We start from the raw sequence: 13213 nt of genomic DNA on the forward strand, positions 1-13213 counted from the left end.
TTCATTCCCCTTTTCTCCCGCCTCTGGAACAAACTCCCCCACTCCCTTCAATCCCACTCCTCCCTCCAGGTCTTTAAAACAGCTGTTCACCACCATCTCTTATCTTCCCCCATCGAAAACCTTGATCTTTTCTACCCCCGGTAATTCACCCCAGAGTCCTTGCAGTGTTCATATGTTTTATTCCTCTCCCACCTCCCCCCAAGTCCTCCCGATGTCCCGGCTCTCAAATGTTGTGTTTGTGTCCTTCCCCCTCTCTCCCCATCTTGTCTGCCACTCCCCTTGTTGTTTGTGTTTTGTGTGTCGGTTTGTCTTTTTGTGTGATTAATGTTAGCTCTTTCACGAGCCTCGATCTTGTATACAAAAAAAAAAAAAAAAATTAAAAAATGGAATTTTCCTACATGCCAATACTGGAATTTTCCTATATGCCAATACTGGAATTTTCCTATATGCCAATATTGGAATTTTCCTATATGCCTATATTGGAATTTTCCTATATGCCTATATTGGAATTTTCCTATATGTCTATTTTGGAATTTTCCTATATGCCTATATTGGAATTTTCCTACATGCCTATTTTGGAATTTTCCTATATACCTATATTGGAATTTTCCTATATGCCTATATTGGAATTTTCCTATATGCCTATATTGGAATTTTCCTATAAGCCAATATTGGAATTTTCCGATATGCCTATATTGGAATTTTCCGATATGCCGACATTGGAATTTTCCTATATGCCTGTGTTGGAATTTTCCTATATGCCTATATTGGAATTCTGATATATACGCCCATATTGGAATTTTCCTATATGCCTATGTTGGAATTTTCTTATATGCCTTTATTGTAATTTTCCTTTATGCCTATATTGGAATTTTCCTATATGCCTATATTGGAATTTTCCTATATGCCTTTATTGTAATTTTCCTTTATGCCTATATTGGAATTTTCCTCTATGCCTATATTGGAATTTTCTCATATGCCTAAATTGGAATTTTCCTATATGCCTATATTGGAATTTTCCTATATGCCTATATTGGAATTTTCCTGTATGCCCATATTGGAGTTTTCCTATATGCCTTTATTGGAATTTTCCTGTATGCTTATATTGGAATTTTCCTATATGCCTATATTGGAATTTTCCTTTATGCCAATATTGGAATTTTCCGATATGCTTATATTGGAATTTTCCTATATGCCTACATTGGAATTTTCCTATACGCCTATATTGGAATTTTCCTATATGGCTATATTGGAATTTTCCTAATGCCTATATTGGAATTTTCCTATGTGCCTATATTGGAATTTTCCTATATGCTTATATTTGAATTTTCTTATATGCCTATTTTGGAATTTTCCTATATGCCTTTATTGGAATTTTCCCATATGCCTATATTGGAATTTTCCTATATGCCTTTATTGGAATTTTCCTATATGCCGATATGGGAATTTTCCTTCATGCCTATATTGGAATTTTCCTATATGCCTATATTGGAATTTTCCTGTATGCCTATATTGGAATTTTCCTATATGCCTATATTGGAATTTTCCTATATGCCTATATTGGAATTTTCCTATATACCTATATTGGAATTTTCCTATATTCCTATATTGGAATTTTCCTATATGCCTATATTGGAATTTTCCTATATGCCTATATTGGAATTTTCCTATATGCCTATATTGGAATTTTCCTATATGCCTATATTGGAATTTTCCTATATGCCAATATTGGAATTTTCCTATATGCCTGTGTTGGAATTTTCCTATATGCCTATATTGGAATTCTGATATATACGCCTATATTGGAATTTTCCTATATGCCTATGTTGGAATTTTCTTATATGCCTTTATTGTAATTTTCCTTTATGCCTATATTGGAATTTTCCTATATGCCTATATTGGAATTTTCCTATATGCCTTTATTGTAATTTTCCTTTATGCCTATATTGGAATTTTCCTCTATGCCTATATTGGAATTTTCTCATATGCCTAAATTGGAATTTTCCTATATGCCTATATTGGAATTTTCCTATATGCCTATATTGGAATTTTCCTGTATGTCCATATTGGAATTTTCCTATATGCCTTTATTGGAATTTTCCTGTATGCTTATATTGGAATTTTCCTATATGCCTATATTGGAATTTTCCTTTATGCCAATATTGGAATTTTCCGATATGCTTATATTGGAATTTTCCTATATGCCTACATTGGAATTTTCCTTTATGCATATATTGGAATTTTCCTATATGGCTATATTGGAATTTTCCTAATGCCTATATTGGAATTTTCCTATGTGCCTATATTGGAATTTTCCTATATGCTTATATTTGAATTTTCTTATATGCCTATTTTGGAATTTTCCTATATGCCTTTATTGGAATTTTCCCATATGCCTATATTGGAATTTTCCTATATGCCTTTATTGGAATTTTCCTATATGCCTTTATTGGAATTTTCCAACATGCCAATATTGGAATTTTCCTGTATGCCTATATTGGAATTTCCCTATATGCCTATATTGGAATTGCCCTATATGCCTATATTGGAATTTTCCTTTATGCCTATATTGGAGTTTTCCTATATGCCTATAGTGAAATTTTCCTATATGCCTTTATTGGAATTTTCCAACATGCCAATATTGGAATTTTCCTGTATGCCTATATTGGAATTTCCCTATATGCCTATATTGGAATTGCCCTATATGCCTATATTGGAATTTTCCTTTATGCCTATATTGGAGTTTTCCTATATGCCTATAGTGAAATTTCCCCAATATGCCCATATTGGAATTTTCTTTTATGCCTATATTATAATTTTCCTATATGCCTGTCGTGAAATTTCCCTATGTGCCTATATTGGAATTTTCCGATATGCCTATAGTGGTTGCCTACATTGGAATATTCGTCGTTTTTCCTCCACTGAACCTTTTTTTTAGGAGCTGTTGCGGCACCTTTTGACTCCCCTAGAATATACTGGACATTCAACGTCTCGTGGCCGAATAAAAATCAGACTTTGCTTTCGCCGCATCCCATGTAATGGCAGAAACATGTGCTGTACACTGATTGCATCCCGGAGTAAATGGTCTCACATTCTTCAAAATTCATCTTCCGTTGGGAAACGTTCCAGCACAAGAATGCAATTTATTATTTGCTTATTTACATAACGTTATGGAAGTCAAATATCAGGTTATATTGAATGTCTCCCAACTCAGCGTGAGCTTAACGTAACAGTTGCCTCGTGTCACAAAACCTTGTTCTTGTAATAACACGTTGTATGAACTTCGGGGGAGAGTTATAGTTGTTGGTAGGGGTTAAGTTGGGGGGTAAACCCACATTCTTCGTGAAAACCTTAGATGTGGAGTACAACTGTTTTATTTTATTTTTACAAGAGCGAGGCTCATGAAAGAGCAAGGTGACGAAGGGTATGAATTGACAGTGGGGCAGAAATGAACGAACAGGAAAAGGGAAACACACGAAACAAGAAAGGAGGTAAAAAAAAAATTTTTTAAATTACGGATATGGATTGTCCGCATTCGCTTTGTATTCGGACTTCTTCCAAATGCTAAACATGACGAAAACAGATAAAGCACATGTTGAACACCATTCTATGCAACGGTACCGAACAAGCCTGTTGTCATGGAAACCATCAAGACGTGCCAAAACAGCAAAATCGATCGTTGTGGTTAACCAATTCAATGATGAAAATTTTGTTCAGATTTCAAGTCAATTCGATAAAACATTTACGATTTTACGCAACCTTGATATTTGACCTTTTGATCTAAAAATAAATAAATAAAAAAGTCAGATGCGAGATTTTGATAGGTGAACCAACTCAGTGACCCAATATGCAAATTCTTAAAATTTCAATTCAATTGGATGAAAAGTGATGATTTTATGTGACGTTGACCTTTGACCTTTTGACCAAATTATTAATTTGTCTTCTCCATGTTCTCATAATAAAGCTTTGTTGAAAATCTGATGAAAAAAGCTGAAATGTTTAAAAAAAAAAAAAATTATGGCCCGGACAGACGGTCATTGTATTCTTAGACATATTGTTGTGTCATCGGCCCATGCAGCTTGCAGATCTTTGGCATATGGAAGGGGAATTTTAAATATTCATGGTTGCAGGTAAACCTTTTTGAATTGCCAAGTATATATTTCACCCGCTCAATGAGGAAGCTACCTGGTAAACCAGTGACATCCTCCATTTCCTGTGGCCATGGAAGGACCAACTTGCTTCCCTTTTCAGGTGCTCCAACATGGCCGAATGGACAAGTGGACCAACTGAGCTGACAGCGAATATGGCTTTATATATCGGAGGCATAGATGGGGATATGTAGCCATATATGTCAGAGCCCATGGTATTTCCATGGTACTTTTGGGCACACTTCATAAATAGAATCAATAAATGGAGTATTGCATGGGAAGTATGCCATTTCCTATGATGACCTTTTCCAAGATCATTTTCTGGAACACAGGTGGTGACAGGTCTGATAACATGCATACCATTTTTAGCCACGTCGCAGACGCTGCTCATAGAGTGCCCTCTGCTGTTGTTGTTGTTGTTCTTCTTCTTCTTGTTCTTGTTCTTGCAGAGAAGACAAAACCTCAAAGCTCCACCCATTCTGGGAACCATAGCTCCACCCATTCTGGGAGAGCCTTCATATAAACAAATATCCACCATTTTATTAACTCGCATAGCTTTGAGGCCTGTTTTGTAGGCCCGTGGTGTCTTCCTCTCTCACACAGTTTTATTTCAAATCAAATTCGATATATCATTTCATTTTTCACAGTCGCTAACATAGTTTTAGACTTGGTTGAAAAAAAACGGGAAGAAAATCCGATGAAAGTTGCCCTTTATAGAACGAAATGAATTCTCAAAGGCCTGTAACTTCAAGTCCATTGAGATATCTTTTTTTTAAATCGAGGCATGGTCGGTCATACACCGCCCGAAATAAGAGATGGGAAAATGCCGAGATATATATATTTTGTTTAAATCGCGGCATGGTCAGTCATACACCGCCCAAAATAACAGACGGGAAAATGCCGAGATATATTTAAACTTCGTCCATTTGATGACAATCGTCACGATGAAATATTTAATTTATACGTCGTCACAATAATGTGGAGAGAGGAGCATAGATAGCTTCGTTCACGTGTCGCCACACATGGGAAATTGCCGAGATATTTTTTTTTTAAATCGCGGCATGGTCAGTCATACACCGCCTGAAATAACAGACGGGAAAATGCCGAGATATATTAAAAATTCGTCGCCACACACGGGAAATTGCCGAGATATATTTTCACTTTGCACAAAAATAACATCAAGTAATCGAATCAATAGGAATGTCCTGTGCCTATAACATCGACGTTATAGGCACAGCTGCATCTAGGCCTTGTGTAACATCGACGCGGCTTTTGTTTTAATTAAAACTTTTTGTACTTGTTTATATAAGTGTGCGGTCAATGGTAGCAATTTAACATCCCATGGGAATTGCATGAGAAGTTTTTTCAATGGGAAATTTGCTTACGGTGACATGACATTGTCCAGCATTCAGTATTTTGTATTCTATGTCATGAAGAATGAAATCTGCCACATTGATGAAAAGTAGCCCAAGGAGTCGTCTATTTATTCCGTAGGAATTTTTTGGGAGTTTAATATTTAATTAATTATGACACCAACTCTCCCAACCTCCTCCCAACCCTCCTTCCATACTCAGTACAGATTGTATCAATTTATTTTTTAAGATGTCAGCACACCTTGCCAGAGCATTCCCTTCAAATAACAAAGCTTGGGCCAAACAAATTAATTGTTTCCAAAAATAAAGTAGAGTAAGCCAAATTGCTAGGTTGGGACATCTATATTAAAAAAAAACAATGATAGAAAATGTACTTAATGGCACAAGCTTTTGTTGAGGATACACGCGATCAGGAATGGACCCATAAACCAGCAAGGATACCTGATATGGGTTGTGCTGATGAGCGGTGCATATTGGAAATGAGATGGTTTCTGTGCACGGATAGGTAAAAGGGATAAAATTGAATTACTTTTTACAACCACTCAGCAAATGATTTTTTTTTCCCTTCTTTTAAAACGAGACATTTGTAGGTAATTTCTGAAGTGTGAACATGGTTAAGTTAATGATAATAAAGGTTATGTAGATGACACGTTAGATTAAGTTAATGGTAAGTACATGGAAGATAATCATTTAGAAACAATAGCCTAAGGGAAAGGAATGGAAATGATGGGTGAATGGTCTAAGGCCACAGATAGGAATAGAAAGACCATCCATTATCTGAGTTGAACAAAAAACTTTTTGATCCATCTTCTTGATTAACCTTCAGAGGTCAATGGTCATTCCGAGATTGCACACGTGATAGTTTATTGGACAACACCAAACTTTCCAAACTCAGATAACAGTAAGATATTAGCTCGTGGCCCCACCATCAGCTCCTATCTTTGTCACTTTAATGCAGCGATCCGTTTGTGTCTGTGTGCAACTATGGGGGAGACCGCGTTAAGCTGTAAAAGGACACAATGGTGTCTTCACTCCACCAGTAAGATGTCCACGTGCTGAGAGCGTCACCTGCTGGTAGGAAATCGACATGCATGTTTGTGACTGCTGCTCTTGTTTTGTGTGTTGCAAGTTTCAGTTTTACAAAAAGCCACGCATTTTTCACAACATAAGTAATCTTGCAATTCGATATTATTTATGCCATTGCTCTAAATGATTTTTTTTTGCTTCTAAACAAAGTCAAGGCTCATGAAAGAGCAGGAAGGGAATTTTATTAATTGAAGAAAGACATATATATATATATATATATATATACACACACACACAGTGAAATAAAATGTTTTCTTTTTTGTTGTCATCGAATCATAAAAATGGTACCGTTTGAAAACTAACAAAAAGCTGATACTCCAGGTCCTCCGCCTTTTGGGTGGTATGAGAAATAGATCTGTATAATATGAAAACTAAATATTGAACTGTTTTTGAAATATCACAGACATAATCCAAGATACTGAGATGGTTGTTGTCGCAAGATAAATCAGTCAAACCCCGCTTGGAGTTTGCAAAAATGCACCTAAAGGACTCTCAGACTGTGAGAAACAAGATTCTGTGGGCTTTCATGTGTCTTTCACTGAGGATAGGCTTCTGTCTGGCCACTCTGCCATAAAGTCCAGATCGGTGGAGTGTTGCAGTGATGGTTGTCCTTCTGGAAGTTTCTCCCATCTCACATAGGATCTCTGGAGCTCAGCCAGAGTGACCATCGGGTTCTTGGTCACCTCTCTTACCAAGGCCCTTCTCCCCCGATTGCTCAGTTTGGCCGGGCGCCCAGCTCTAGGAAGAGTCCTGGTTGTTCCAAACTTCTTCCATTTAAGAATTATGGAGGCCACTGTGCTCTTGAGAACCTTCAATGTAGCAGAATTTTTTTGTAGGCTTCCCCAGATCTGTACATCCACACAATCCTGTGTCTGAGCTCTGCAGGCAGTTCCTTCGACCTCATGGCTTGGCTTTTGCTCTGAAATGCATTGTCAGCTGTGAGACCTTATATAGACAGCTGTGTGCCTTTCCAAATCATGTCCAATCAATTGAATTTACCACAGGTGGACTCCAATCAAGGTGTAGAAACATCTCAAAGATGATCAAGAGAAATGGGAGGCACCTGAGCTAAATTTCAAGTGTCATAGCAAAGGGTCTGAATACTTATGTAAATGTGATATTTCAATTTTTTTTTTTTAATACATTTGCAAAACTTTCTAAAATCCTGTTTTCTCTTTGTCATTATGGGGTATCGAGTGTAGATTGATGAGGGAAAAAATGAATTTAAACGATTTCAGCATAAGGCTGCAACATAACAAAATGTGAAAAAAGTGAAAGGGTCTGAATACTTCCTGAATGCACTGTACATTAGCTCGGCCCAATAGCGCACCACATTAATAAATACTCTCCCCTCACAATGACTGACTGGAAGAACAAACGGCCAGCAACCAAGCACTTGGGCTGCCAACACCGGCAGGGCAGCCAACATCGACCAGGCAGGAAATAGCCACGCCCAGAAGGACTCTTGATTGACAGGGGGGGGAAGGGCGAGCAAAGAGCAGGCCACCGATAGGGAAGGACGTGTGATTGGACGGGGAAGGGACAGAAAGCTTCCCCGTGATTGAGGGTAAGGAAGGTGAAGGATGTGCCACACTGATTGGCCACCGATCGATGACACCATGACCAATCAGTGCGGAAGGTGCGAAACCACTACCAAGAAGCTACGCACTGGTTGGAGGAGAAGCGCCGGTGCCGTGAGAAGGCGTGAAAGGCTACGAGTAAGCGGCGCACTGGTTGGGGGAGATAGAGAGCTGATGTCAGACGAGGTCTGATAAGAGTGAGCGGCGACAGACATTTTCTCTCTCCCTTGTCGCCCTTCACCTCTGCCTCTTCACCTTTGCCTTTGCCTGCCTCTTCCTGCCTTCCTGCGTTGGAGACCTTGCCTTTCTTCTCCTGTTGCCCTTTGTGTGTTCCTGTGCCGTCGGACCTCTCATCTTGGTTCCGGAAGAGGGGGCGTCTCAGGTGGACGAGTCCGGGCAAGGCCGGGGAGCGAGCTGCACGCAACCCGTTTGAGTCGCACGGAGCCTGGTGGAACGCCCGCAAACGGACCGAGCGGTTCACACCAATACCAGAGACGCGTCTGATGGAGCCTGACCGACCTGACCATCCAGACAGATAAGCACAAAAACGCGCACACAACGTTTTATTTTATTCATCCTTCCATTGTCTTGTATTTGAAGTGAAGTGTGGGAGCGCTCCATTAGAGGGGTTTAGTTTTTACCGTCGCGTCCTTTGTTATCGGGTACCGTTCAATAAATACTTCTTTTTGTATATAATTCCGTTTTCGGTTGTGAGTTACTTTTCGCAGGGTAAGACTGCGCAGGGCCATGAAGGTAAGCGGCATTCTCCCCCAAACCCCCAGCTCGCGTATCATCCGCCATCAATTGGAAACGCCTCAAAGTAAGCTCGATTGCTATCCGTGGACGCTCTGTCTTAATAGTCGTCCACAGGCCAAATATATATATATATATATATATATATATATATATATATATATATATATATATATATATATATATATATTGTTGTGGCCCCGCCACCGGCCTTCTCCCCTTACCAAGGGGGGATTAGTCCCCTTGTCTTTGACTGGCCTGGCGGGACGCGGGACCTATGACGTCCCTTCTGGACAGCGCGAAATAGGGTATTAGGAAGAAGATTCGCTATTACCTAATTACTCATGCTGCCCTGGAAGCGAGGAAATAAGCCCCGCACGAACCACGTGTGTTGAGACGCCGAGCGGTGCATACACGCGATCCGTGCCGTTTAGATGGTGAACCCGGTTCTAGCGGTCTTATTCGTGCCACGCTTAGTCAATGGCGAAATCACAGATGCAATCGAATTGGAAAAAGGAATAACAGGTTTATTTACACTATACAATGATTCCACAAAAAGGGGACACAGTGCAGCCTTATACAGTCTTACTTAATACCCAGGACAAACAGGCCCGTCTCATACACACACATTCACACGGGGCTTGCAGCTGCAGGATGATGGTCCGCGCATCCAGGGATGGCTCTTGTGCAGCTCCCTCCGGTCTCCAGCTCGTCCCGTGCAGATGGTAAGAGGAGAAGGCAGGAGCTCGTAGCGTGCCATTTGGACACACAGGGTTATTACGGGGCGAACGGTTACTGTAGGCATATTTGTCATGAAAAAAAAATTCGTGTATTCTTTTTGTTAAAAGCAAAAGCTCACTTGATTTTGTAAGAAGGTATCATAAGCTTTAAAAAAATTTAGGGTGGCATTTTCTCTGAACATTCTAACGGCCTGAAATCCAAGATGGCCGCCACTGTAGCAAAACGCTCTAAATTTGACGCTAAAATTAATTTAATGTGGTTTAAATATTTTTGTTTTCAGCATGAACTGCTTGGAACTTGTATATAGAGGTGACTATAATAACAATAACTTCCACCTGACTACTAATCTTTTTATTTTGCACAATTTCAGACAGAGGCTGCCTTTTTTATTTCAACATGGCGGCCGGAAAATTGACGTTCGAATCCAGTCACCGGCAGCAGTTTGTTCGCTTTATAGTGTTAAGGTTCCACTTGTCCATTTTATGGTGTACTAACATATTCTTTTCTTCTTTTGCAGGCTGCAAGTACCCACAGCAACCATCACCCAGGATAACATAGCTTAGAGACCTTAGATTAACCAAAATGGCAGAGTCTTCATCCAACAAGAAGTCAAAAACGGTGTATTTTGAACTATGCTTTATTTGCCAGTTGAGCAGCAAGCAAACAGATTATACAAACTATGTGCTTCGTCCTTCTTTGCCTTCAGTCGAGAAAGTAATTACAACAACTGATGTTCGATGTTCATATGGGGAAACAGAATTCTCTACATTAAAGAATCGCATAAAAGGTTTATCAGCCCATGAACTGTTACAGAATGGTTTTTCATACCACAAGACATGTTATAAGGATCTCACACATAAAACATGCATTGAACGAGCCAAGACCCGATATGAGAAAGGACAAGCGACAGGCAGCGTCAGTTATATAAAAGAGAAGACAAAAGGACGACCGAAAAAATCTGATGCTGCATCTACAAGTGCTTCCACATCACAGCGATCTACCAGAAGTCAGGCTTTCGACAAGGAGATGTGTGTCATTTGTCAGGAAGACAAAGCAGACAAATTGCACGACGTCTCAACTGAAAACATGGGAGCTCAGCTCAAAGCCATTGGTCAACAAACAGACAGAAAACTTTTGAAAGTTAGACTGAGCAATGTTGTAGGCTCATCTGATCTTCTTACAGCAGTTGCTGAGGACATGAAGTATCACCTTCTGTGCTTAGGCCATGCAAAACGAGACATAGAAAAAGCTAACAGACCTCCAAAACAGCATGTTCATTTTGCACAGTTAGTGTCTGACCTGGAGATGCTCGACATGGTGGAAACTGAAATCAATGACCCATCTAACAGTTCAGCTTTGAATATGAACGACATTGAACAATCATATGTTGGTTTGCTAGAAGCCAATGGGTTCCCTTTACCCGACAATCCGCGATACAAACCATACTTAAAGCAACTGATTTTGGACAACATCGCTGATGTGCACTTCACCAGGCCTCCAGACAAAACCAAACCTGAGACAAGAATGGGAGACAAGGTGGTCAAAATCAAAGAAGAGCGAGGACTGTTGCAACGGTTCATTGTTATTTCAAGAAGTCGACCAGAGCTGAATCTCAAGGAATGCATCGGAACTTATGAGTTTGGTGTGGTGCCTCGATCACTATTTGCTTCAGATGGATCCCTCCTGCTGGCATACGATAAGGCATCAATACTTCATCATCTTGAGAAGCTGGACAGTAACACACAACATGTTCAAGCTGACAGAAATGAGGCAATCCAAGCAATCCAAGTACCCTTGCAGGTGGCAGACACAGCAGTGGAACATACAAATGTTGACCCAACAGATGAATCGTCAGCACACCGAGTGATCATTATTGATGGGATGGCTGTGGTAAATTCAGTTATCAAAACGGAACAAATGAAAACATGCCAAGACTTTGCAGATGCCTTTCTCCAGATAATCTGTAACATGGCAGCACAATATGATGAGGTCAGATTGGTGTTCGACCGGTACATCAAAACATCGCTCAAGGAACAGATGAGGACAAAGAGGACCAAGGGAAAGTCAACATATTACCACGTGAAGGACAACACTTTAATCCAACATATTTCCCTGAAGGACTTCTTATCAGATATCCGCGCCAAAGGACAACTGACCGAGTATTTGGCTGACAAAGTTGTATGTCACAGCAAGAGCTCCAACAACAGACTGAAACAACTTATGGTGACCTCAGGAACACAAACCAAGGGCAATGTTGATATCCCAGACTCGCTCCTCACTCACAGCCAAGAAGAGGCAGACACTTTGCTTGTACTGCATGCTCTAACTGTTCTCAATGAAGCAGAACTTGTTGTCAGTTCCCCAGACACAGACGTCTTTTTGTTGCTTGTCTACATGTATCCAAACTTACCAACGTTTACAACCTTCCTTACGGGAAAGGGCAGGCTAAAGAGGATATATTTCTGTGCGGAGCATATACAACAACTTAGGACCAAAGCGCGCTTCTGCACTGTTAGGTTTTCATGCTCTGACAGGTTCCGATATGTCTGGTAGATTTGCTGGCAGAACCAAAGACTCGTGCTTCAAGGCATTTATGTCTTGTGATGATGAGATCCTGGATGCACTAGCAATGCTCGGGAATGATGACATTGATCTGCCGCTGATGTATGCTCTCAGTTGGAACGCTTTGTCTGTATTTTGTATCGATCCAAAATCTACACAAAAGTGAATGAGCTCCGTTGGTTCCTCTACTCAAATCGTGCAGCCGAAGGAGAAAACCTACCACCAACTTCTGGTTCACTGGACTTACACATTCGTCGGGCACATTACATATCCATGATTTGGAGAAAAGCTTGTGAAACTCACCCGTGCCTCCCAGCACCAGCTGCATTTGGTTGGACATTTGATGCAGTTTCGTCACTTCTCTCGAGTTCGCTGTTTGAATCCACCAGCTCCTGAAGCAGTATTGCACCTCATAAAGTGCGGGTGCAAACGTGGATGCGAAGGAAGGTGCAGCTGTCGCAAGAACAATATCCCATGTACGGAAGTTTGTGGATGCTGGGTTTTCAGCTGCAACAACAAAACTGTCCAACCAGGGATAAATGAAGACTGTGAAGATTGAGGTGTTACTTTCTATGACATTCACAAAATTATAATTCACTTGATATCCATTGTTAAAAATACTAAATGAAAGCCAGGCATTTAATCAGTATGACTTTTTGCATCTTCCTGTTTAAACGATTTAAGAGATTGAACAGTAATTCAAGTATTTCATTTTATTTAGATCTGTTTGTTGGCTTGTTAATTATGTATTCTTTGTGAAAAATACATGTCTTTAAATAGATACTTTGTTTGTAATTACATGCGAAGGGAGAAGGTAAAGTTTACATTGCGGGGTGCGCGGTGGCCATTTTGGAATTTGGCATGTAGATCATACATATAACATAAATTTGATGATTCCATTCGATTCCTGGTCTCAGAAAACATATATTTAGACACTTTATTTGTAAATGTATTGTAGTGAAATCGTATT

The 13213-nt window shown here is 39.9% G+C and overlaps 1 long non-coding RNA gene across 1 annotated transcript in view; it reads left to right on the forward strand.

Annotated features, from left to right (window-relative positions):
- The window catches only part of LOC144888894 (uncharacterized), a 166345-nt gene that overhangs the window by 46765 nt on the left and 106367 nt on the right, over nt 1-13213 (forward strand). The window lies entirely within an intron of this gene.

This window comes from Myxine glutinosa, chromosome 14, assembly GCF_964187855.1.
Source record: "Myxine glutinosa chromosome 14, kmMyxGlut1.1, whole genome shotgun sequence".
Classification (NCBI taxonomy): Eukaryota; Metazoa; Chordata; class Myxini; order Myxiniformes; family Myxinidae; genus Myxine; species Myxine glutinosa.